At 39.0% G+C, this 10,208-nt stretch overlaps 1 long non-coding RNA gene across 1 annotated transcript in view; it reads left to right on the top strand.

The window, feature by feature from the left end:
* Positions 1-10,208, top strand: part of LOC140121724 (uncharacterized) — a 52,989-nt gene that overhangs the window by 33,569 nt on the left and 9,212 nt on the right. The gene's annotated exons all lie outside the window — the stretch shown is intronic.

Here is a 10,208-nt window from a genome sequence, read left to right on the forward strand (position 1 = left end):
CAGGTGTTTATAAAATTAAAACTGAGTTCTGATTGGTTGGGAAACGTGATGATATATCTCCCACATAGTTTTGGCCTTATACAAATCACTGCAAAGAATATATTCCAATCGCACTCCCTTATGGTGTCCAAGGTGCACAGGATTGGAATCTGATTCCAGAGTATAGTATGCAATAAATCCTGGCACACAAGTAGTTTTGATGCAACAAAGTGAAGGCTTTTTTATTTGCCGCAAATAAAAAAGCCTTCACTTTGTTGCATCAAAACTACTTGTGTGCCAGGATTTATTGCATATTATACAAATCACTGGTTCTAGACGAAGTGGGGCCCCAAAATAAAACTATTTTATGACCAGTCACAGTCAGTAAGAGGCTCCTTTAGTATGGTAAAATAACTGTAATATGGGAGGATTGTATAGGGGATAGATGATAGGGAGATTGATGGCCACCACCGTGGCTCAGTGGTTAGCACTACAGCCTTGCAGTGCTGGTCAACATCTGCAAAGAGTTTGTATGTTCTCTCTGTGTTTGCGTAGGTTTCCACTGGGTTTTCTAGTTTCCTCCCACACTCCAAAAAATTACTGGCAGGTTGAAAAGATTCCCATGGGTACAGAGACTGATCTGGCAAGCTCTGTGCAGCACTGCATCTGTGTGCCCTATATAAATAAAGGAATTATTACCTTATATACTCGAGTATAAGCCTAGTTTTTCAGCACAAAATTTGTGCTCAAAAACCCTAACTCGGCTTATACTCGAGTCAACTAAAAACATAAAGACAAAACTCACCTTTCTGACGTCACCCATAGGTCCTCTTCTGTCTGAGACAGTCTGAGACAGAAGATGACCTATGGGGGACGTCGGAAAGATGAGTACAGTGTTATTTTTTTTCCTACTACAGGGGCTGGGCAGGGTGTATGCTACAGGGGTTGGGCAGGCTGTATGCTACAGGGGCTGGCAGACTATATACTGGGAGGCTGTAACCAATGCATTTCCCACCCTTGGCTTATACTCGAGTCAATAGGTTTTCTCAGTTTTTTGTGTTGAAATTAGGGGTCTCGGCTTATACTCGGGTCGGTTTATACTCGAGTAAATACGGTAATTATAATTATTATGATAGAAGATAAATATGATAGATGATAAGTATCTTCACCCGGGAATTCAACCAAGGGGTATTAACCCTTTCGTCGCCAGGCATTTCTGGATATTTTGTTGCATTATTGACCGGAGCAATTTTTACAATTTTGACGTTTAAAAATAAAATCAAAATTACAGCAAAAAGAATTAAAGTAAACTCAACGAACCACATATTTTCTGAAAGCAGACACTTGCCCCATTTTCAAAATTGCATTAAAGAGTTTATAGACATAGGCGCCTTCATGCAATTTTGATTCAAACTGAAACATTTTATAAAAAATATTTAAAATTTGACTTTGATGGCAAAAAATGTGCCCCAAACAGAAAATATTTACCTTCACATCTCCTAAAATGTAATAAATGAATATGTGTAGAGTTCACAAATGTCCAATACTGTATTCATATGTTCACATAAATAAATGCACATAATATCACTAAAACTGTAATAACTAGATATCTACTTATGAAATAAAAGGCAATCAGAGAAAAAGTGTGCTCTTAGATAGTTCTGCATAGAGAAGGGTTAAAAACATGAACATTAGTTGATATTATCCCTTCTCAAAATGTAGTAACATATAAAGTGAATATTTCCATTATCTGTGAGGTGCAGCAGCTCCAGTGTGGAGTGATTTCTCCCTATAGCCTGCTGCTAAGAATCTGGAGGGGGGGGGGTTACAATTCGGAGAGCTGTATCTCTGGCTCTGTGACACATAGAACCTCACTTCTTTTTTCCTATGAAAGAAGAGTCTCTTGTTTTATATGTATCTAAATTTATGTTTCTAAGTGTAAGGAAAACGGAGATATTAACCCCTTAACGCTGAAGCCACTTTTCACCTTCCTGACACGGCCCATTTTTTAAAATCTGACATGTGTCTTTTTAAGTGGTTATAACTTTGGAACGCTTTAACATATCCAGTTGATTTTGAGATTGTTTTTTCGTGACACATTGTACTTCATGCTGGTTGAGAAATTTAATCAATATATTTAGTATTTATTTATGAAATAAATGGAAATTTGGCAAAAATTTAGAAAAAAACAATGTTTTCCAAATTCAAAATTTTCTACTTTTTGGATAGTTGGTCATATCACTAAAATAACTTGATAACTAATATTTTCCATATGTCTGCTTTAACTTGGCATCATTTTTCAAACCTCTTTTCCTTTATTTAGGATGTTAGGAGGCTTATAACTTTAGGTGCAATTTTTCAGATTTTCACGAAAATCATCAAAACCTACTTTTGGAGGGTCAATTTAGTTAGAAGTGACTTTATAAGGCCCACATGACAGAAAACCCCCACAAATGACACCATTTTAGAAACTACACCCCTCAAAATATTCAAAACAACCTTTGGGAATTTTGTTAACCCTATGAGCGTTTCATGAGGGTGAAAGATAAATGAAAGTGAAATTAGAGAAATGTAATTTTATCTTACTATAGATTCATTGAACACTAAAATTTGCACCTTCACAATGGGTTAAAAAGGAAAATGCATTTTACAATGTTGAGGGCAATTCCTCCTGAGTATGCCAATACCCATTTTGTCACTGTACCCTGCTGTACGGGCACATGGGGGCACTTGGAATGGAAAGAGCGTTGTTTTGTTTTTGCAGGGCAAATATGGCTGAAAAAGTTTTCATGTGTCAGAATGTATTTGGAGAGCCATAATGGTACCAAAACAGAGGAAAGCCCCAACATGAGACACCATTTTGGAAAGTACACCCCTTGGAGAGTTTAGCAACGTGTAATTTGTGTATTTTCCCCAACAGGTGTTTGATTCAATTAGGCCCCAAAAGGGAAAAAAAGGTGAAAATTTTCTAAAAAAAGTCACTTTTACCCCAAATTTTTGTTAGCCACAAGGGATAAAAGATGAAACAACCCCATAAATGTGTAAAACTATTTCTCCTAAGCACAGAACTGCACCACTTTTGCATATAAAGTGTTGTATGGGTACACAGTAGGGCTCAGAAGGGAAAGAGGGGCTTTGGCCTTTTAGAAGCCAGATTTGACAATCATCCTTTACATGTGTCAGGATGCATTTGGAGAGCCCTAGTGGTCCCAAAACAGAGGGGAACCCCAACAAGTGTCACCATTTTGGAAAGTGCACCCTTTGGAGAATTCAGCAAGGTGTAATATGTGTATTTTCCCCTACAGGTGTTTGCTTCAATTAGGTCCCTAAAAGGAAAAAGGTGAACATTTTCCCAAAAATTCACTTTTACGGCTAATTTTTGTATCCCATAAGGCATTAAAGATGAAACAACCCCAAAAAATGTGTACTAGCATTTCTCCCGAGTATAAAATTGCCCCACACATGCAAATAAAATGTTGTATGGGTACGCAGTGAAGCTCAGAAGGGAAAGAGGGGCGTTGGCCTTTTAGAAGCCAAATTTGACAAACATCCTTTACATGTGTCAGGATGCATTTAGAGAGCCGTAGTGGTACCAAAACAGAGCAGAACCCCAACAAGTATCACCATTTTGGAAAGCACACCCCTTAGAGAATTTAGCAAGGTGTAATATGTGTATTTGTCCGTAAAGGTGTTTGATTTAATTAGGACTTAAATAGATAAAAGGTGACCATTTTCTTATAAAGGTCATTTTACTCCTAATTTTATATAGCCACAAGGGATAAAAAAATGTAATAACCCCCCAAAATGTGTAAACCTATTTCTCTCAAGTGTAGAAGTACCCCACATGTGTATATAAAATGTTGTATGGGTGCACAGTAAAAGGAAAGGGGAATGTTTGCCTTTTAGAAGCCCAATTTGACAGAAATGTTTGACATGCTTTTGGAGAACCCTAGTGGTATAAAACAGAGAAGAATCTGAAAAGTGACCCTAATTTTTGAACGCACACCCCTTAGAGAATTTTGCAATGTGTAATATATGTATTTGCCCCTACAGGTGAATGATCCAATTAGGCCCTAATCATTAAAAAGGTGAAAATTTTCCTATAAATGTCACTTTACCCCTAATTTATGTAAGCCACAAGGGATAATATATTAAATAACCCCAAAAAAGGTGTAAAACTATTTCTCCCGAGTGTAGAAGTACCCCACATGTGCATATAAAATGCTTTATGGGCGGACAGTAGAGGAAAAGAGGGATGTTTGTCTTTTAGAGGCCAAATTTGCAAGAAATCCTTCACATGTGTCAGGATACATTTGGAGAGCCGTAGTGGTACCAAAACAGAGGAAAACCCGAAAAGTGACCCTAATTGTTGAATGTACACCCCTTGGGGAATATAGCAAGGTGTAATATGTGGTGTAGTGTAATACACGTGGTGAAATGAGCATTTTGAACATACAGGTGGTTTCCAAATATGATGTGCAATGGAGTCCAAGATGGAAATTGCAATTATTTCTGGAAAGTTCAGTGCCCGTTATGTGGCGCCCCTTATGAAATAAGGGAGGGGTATAGGGAGCAACGGGACATAACAGTTGTTACAATTATTCATTTTACCAAAATTAATTCACAATAGGTTGGGCGTGAATTGTGAATGTCTAGTGTATAAGGAGGTAGTATATATCAAGGGACCAACTAAACTTTTGTCACTCTGGAGGTGTCATGGGTCTCTTAGTATATAGTGTCCATCCTAACTCCTCTTTTGGAACAGACTCTTTATTGAGTCCTACCATTAGAAGCAGCAGAATTCACCGGGAAAATGCTGTCCTGGCAAAACACAGGAACATCTAAACCAGAGGTACTGTGGCCCCGTCCTTCTTGTCCCAATATTAGTTTCCTAATATCTTCCTCTTGAAAACGGAGAAATGATACGACAGGACATGCACATTGGAACAGCTCGTAAGAGTTGTACAGCATCATCTGTACAATGTGCACGGCCAGCACTTTTGTACCATATCTTCGTTTTTCGTAGGGAAATTATCGCCAAGTGTTGCTCTTATTCACCATAGCAATGCCCATTGTGACGAATATTGCTGCTTTTGGCTGGACCAAATCGACGAGCCAATAGCGGCAAACATGGACAGAGGGGGGCAACAAAACCCCTCTGGACCGCAAGGCAAAATTGGTGGCTGTCAGGAACAGCCGCCACGCTGCCCCGGTCACCGTGTCTACAGACATGGTGACCGGTATTACTGACGTCATAAGTAAATTCGCTGCTATTGGCTCATCTGAATTGATGAGCCAATAGCAGCGATAATAAACTGGGGGTGTGTGGGGGGGACGTAACCCTTCTGGTCCATGGGGCAGGATGGATGGCTGTCAGGAACAGCCGCCGTCTTACCCCGATCAGTGAACAGCCGCCGTCTTACCCTGACCGGTGTTGGCAAGTCACTACCCGCCGCACCGTTCTATAACGCTCGTTGGGAATAGGCTATACAATCTTTATTTATTTTTTAAGCAATTTAGACAAATAAGGGCTTATTTTTTGCGAGACGAGATGCACTGTAAAAAAAACTTAATTTTAGTGGGTTTTTAGCTTATTGAAGCAATTGTATTAACATTTTACATGTGGAGGAAAATAAAATCATCAATTCTTCTTTTGGATTTTTAGCATTTTTTTTGGGGGGGGGGGTGTTCACTGTAGCATAACAATAATATATTATCTTTATTCTACGGATCACTACGATTACGGTGATACCTCATTTATATAGTTTTATTTTTAATTATAATTATAGTATTTTTTGGTTTACGGAGCTAGTTGTAAGCTTATTTTTTGCGTGACAAGTTGCTCTTTTTATTGGTATCATTTTGGTGCTTGTAACTTTTTCGGATCACTTTTTAGAACATTTTTTGTAAAGCAATTTGATAAAAAGTTTGAATTTTTGGCAAGTTTTTGGTTTTTTTTTTTTACCACGTTCACCGAGCGGGTCCAATTATGATTAGGATTTATTGTACAGATTGTTACGGACGCATCGATACCAAATAAGTGGGTTTTTTTTCGTGATTTAGTGTTTTTTATACTTTATTACTTGTGTAAAGGGAAATGTGGTGTTTGGGGGGACTTTCACTTTCTTTTATTATTTATTTTTATTGTAAAAAACCTTTATTTATTTATTTTAACTTTTTTTACTGTTACTGACATCTAAGCTTGAACAAGTGATCTTCTGATCACTTGTTCAAGCTTTTTTACAGGTTACACAGTGCAATACAGATGTATTGCACTGTGTAATGTAAGACACTGAGCATGCTGCGCATGCCCAGTGTCTTACAGCCGGGTCCTGCCAGGAGGCACGGACCCGGCTTCCGGAGGGAGATCTCGCAGCCCCGGGCACCGGCAGTCCCGGGGCTGCGATCGGAGCAGCGGACCCCCCCCCGGTAAGCGCCGCGGGGGGTCCGATTCAACTTTAGTTAACTTTAAATGCCTCTAACACCCGCGATCGGAGAAATCTCCGATCACGGGTGTTAGAGGGGGGTGTCAGCTATAATATATAGCCGACACCCGCAGCTTCTGGCGCCGGCTCCGTTCAGGAGCCGGCGCCAGAAGCTTGACGTAATAGTACTGCATTTTGCGGGAACGCACCTCCCGCGATGCAGTACTATTACGTCAAATGTCGGGAAGGGGTTAACTGTTAAAGTGCAGTCGGGAGTGATTTTTATATATATATAAATATATATATATATATTACAGGACAAGGGGGTATCCTCTAAGCCTAGAGGAGAGGTGATTCTACCATAGCCATAGACAAAGGTTCTTTACTGTAAGAGCGGTGAGACTATGGAACTCTCTGGCACAAGATGTAGTAATGGCTGATAATTTGAACATGTTCAAGAGGAGGCTGGATGCCTTTCTAGAGACCAATAATATCACTTTGTATGGGAATAGAATATTTTTTTAGTAGTTTCTATCGATCCAAGGAGTTATTCTAACTGCCTTATTAGGGGTAGGGAAGGATTTTTTTTCCTGCTTTGTGCCAATAGGCATCAGCCTTGCAGGCTGGACTTGATGAACTGATGTCTTTTTCTAACTTCTTTTTACTATAAAAGTTGCTGTTTTTGACAGTCCTGGGTCCAAGAGCATCATAACTATTTTTTCAGAAGTTTGTTAAATTATGTCAGAGGGCACATTCTGAGTTGGAGAAAGCTTGACTTCAGTGCTGAACTCGCTGCAACCTGAAAGAACACCAACTCGACAGAGGCAACAGGTAATGTTACTCAGCACTCACAGAAAAAACCTTCTCTCTCTCTAGAATGTTCAAGCCGCAAGGTTTTGTGAACTCTATTAATAAACATTACATCCTATTGTTCACAATGTACACATTTCCTTACAAGGGAGGTGTAATGCAGCTGCAATATAGACAGTAGATGGTAAAGTTACTAAGGAATGAATATATCATGTTGAAGGCAAAGAACATGTTTGTAACACCTTTGTGCACCAGGACGAACGATATCGTCCTCGTGCTGCGAGGGGTGTATGGAGAGAGTTCACGGGCTGAGCTCTCTCCATATACAGCGGGTGTCGGCTGTATAATACAGCTGACGCCCGCCTGTTACTGCCGCTGAAGGTGCTGGCACCTATCTCGGCAGTTAACCTGTTAAGTGCCGTGGTCGAACCCGATCACAGCACCTAACTTACCATTACATGCGATCGGTTGCCATGACAGCCTACAGTCTCATTGAGACTTGTAGGCTTGCCATGTGTAATGATTGCTAATAGCCAGAAGATGGCAGCTATTATGGATCATCAGTAATATTGCTATATACTGCAATACAGTAGCATTGCAGTATATAGTATCAGCAATCAGACCCTGCAGGGTTAAAGTACCCTGGTGGTTCTGAAATAATGTTATAAAAAATGTGAAAAAATAGTTAAAAAAATTAAAGTTTAAATGACCCCCTCTTCCTTAGATCACATATAAAAGTAAATAAATAGTAAAAATCATAAACATGTTCGGTATCGCCGTGTCCCAAAATGTCCGATCAATCAAAATATAATAACGATTATTCCCGGTGTTTAACCCCATAACGGAAACATGCGCCCAAATTCAAAAGTGCCACTTTTTTGCCATTTTGAAAAATATAAAAAATTCTAGCATAATTGTAGCATAAATTGTAGCATAAAAAATGTCATGTGTCAAAATCTGTAAAATTCAAGCCCACAACAGAAAGGCACAAATGCATTTTTTCACCAATTTCCCTGCAGTTGGAATTTTTTTCCTGCTTCCCAGTACATGATGTGGAATATTAAATACCGTCATGCAGAAAACAAGCCTTCATACAGTTCTTTACATGGAAATATAATAAAATGTATGGATTTTTGAATGTGAGGAGTGAAAAATGACACAAAAAATGAAAAAGGGCCTTGTCGTTAAGTGGTTAAAGGAAACTTTTTATAGAGTTACACAGACTAAAGGATTAGCTGGCTATATTTTACCTATATATGAAGGGTATGAAACTGGTATTGTGAAATGTGCGGCGGGCCATTACAGCAGCATAAGAACATCATTGCCCTATGTATGTTTTTCATTGCAATTATATCACTGCGTCTGACAGTGTCCTGTGCCCCAATAATGTAATCATGCAGTAACACCTATAGCAGCAGCACAGCAGAAAAGTTGGGAGGAGACAGCTGTAGGATCTTTGCCCGGTAAGGGTGATGCTATTTTATTACTATATTATAATTATTATTTAGCACTACCAACTGTCTAGGGGTAGTTTATATATTTAAAAGGAACCTGTCACCAGGGATCTCATTTTCACTAATGACAAAACCCATTACAGCTGCAGTGTAAATATGCCTTACTGCCTTCTCTAAGCATTTGCATTATAATATAATTGTGTGTTATAACTTACCTTGACCCCTGACAGAATCTTCTCTGTTGTCCTATGGGTTGGGCTTTGGTTTGGAAGCATTTCAAAAAACAACATTGTCTGTGCTGCTCACTCCTCAGCTCCTTTTTGCTCCTGTACAGCTCCTCCTTCCCACAATGTGAACTCTGTGAAGAAGCAGGCGGGAGTAGCTGTACAAAGGTGGGGCCTACAGCTGAGAAGTTTGCAGCATGTGCTGTTTTTTTAAATGCATTCAAACCAAAGCCCAACCCCTCGGACTACACAGAGTATTCTGTCAGGGTGCAAGTTAAGTTAGAACACACAATTATGTTGCAATGCAAATGCTTAGAGAAGGCAGAAAGGCATATTTGCAATGCAGCTGTAATGGGCTTCTGTAACCTAACTTTAGTGAAAATGAGGTCCCTGGTGACAAGTTCTCGTTAAACAAGGAAGCTGCTGTTTGGTATATATTCAAACATGGGTCTGCTTTGGTTGTATATAGTTCAATAAGAGGGCTGCTAGTGCTCCATATATAAAATTAAGGGTTGGCAATGTATATAAATAAATAAGGGATGCCGTAATAAGGACATAATAAGGACAATTATAAGATTCACTGTACAGGCGGTCCCTTACATAAGAACACTCGACTTACATACGACCCCTAGTTACAAACGGACCTCTGGATATTGGTAATTTATTGTACTTTAGTCCTAGGCTACAATAAACAGCTATAACAGTTATCACATGTGTCTGTAATGAAGCTTTAGTGTTAATATTGATTCTTATGACAACTCAACATTTTTAAAATCCAATTGTCACAGAGACCAAAAAAGTTCTGGCTGGGATTACAGTGATAAAATATACAGTTCCGACTTACATACAAACTCAACTTAAGAACAAACCTACAGACCCTATCTTGTATGTAACCCGGGGACTGCCTGTATATTAGTGGAAAAGAATATAAATAAGGGTGGCACTGTATATTAATGTACTAGGTGCATAGTGGATTCTTCAATAGGTGAAGTTGTGATGCAATTCTGCAGAATGCGCTATGCCTTCAATTTACAGCACATCTCTATACTACGTAATAATAACACAGTTTATTTTTACTGTATAGTGATGTTATATTAATTTAAGAACTATATAGAACACTCCTGATAAAGAGTGTCCCCGCATACATTTTTATACAGCACCTCCCATAAATTCATACATAGCACACCCTTCTTGATATACAATAAAGCAGTCCCTCCTGACCCCCCTCTTGACTGGAGTCTATCTATACAGCACTCCTTCTAACTGTACAAGAAAAGAACCTCATAATTTTAGTAATAAGAATTTTTCTTAGACAA

This window comes from Engystomops pustulosus, chromosome 3 (assembly GCF_040894005.1).
Source record: "Engystomops pustulosus chromosome 3, aEngPut4.maternal, whole genome shotgun sequence".
Classification (NCBI taxonomy): Eukaryota; Metazoa; Chordata; class Amphibia; order Anura; family Leptodactylidae; genus Engystomops; species Engystomops pustulosus.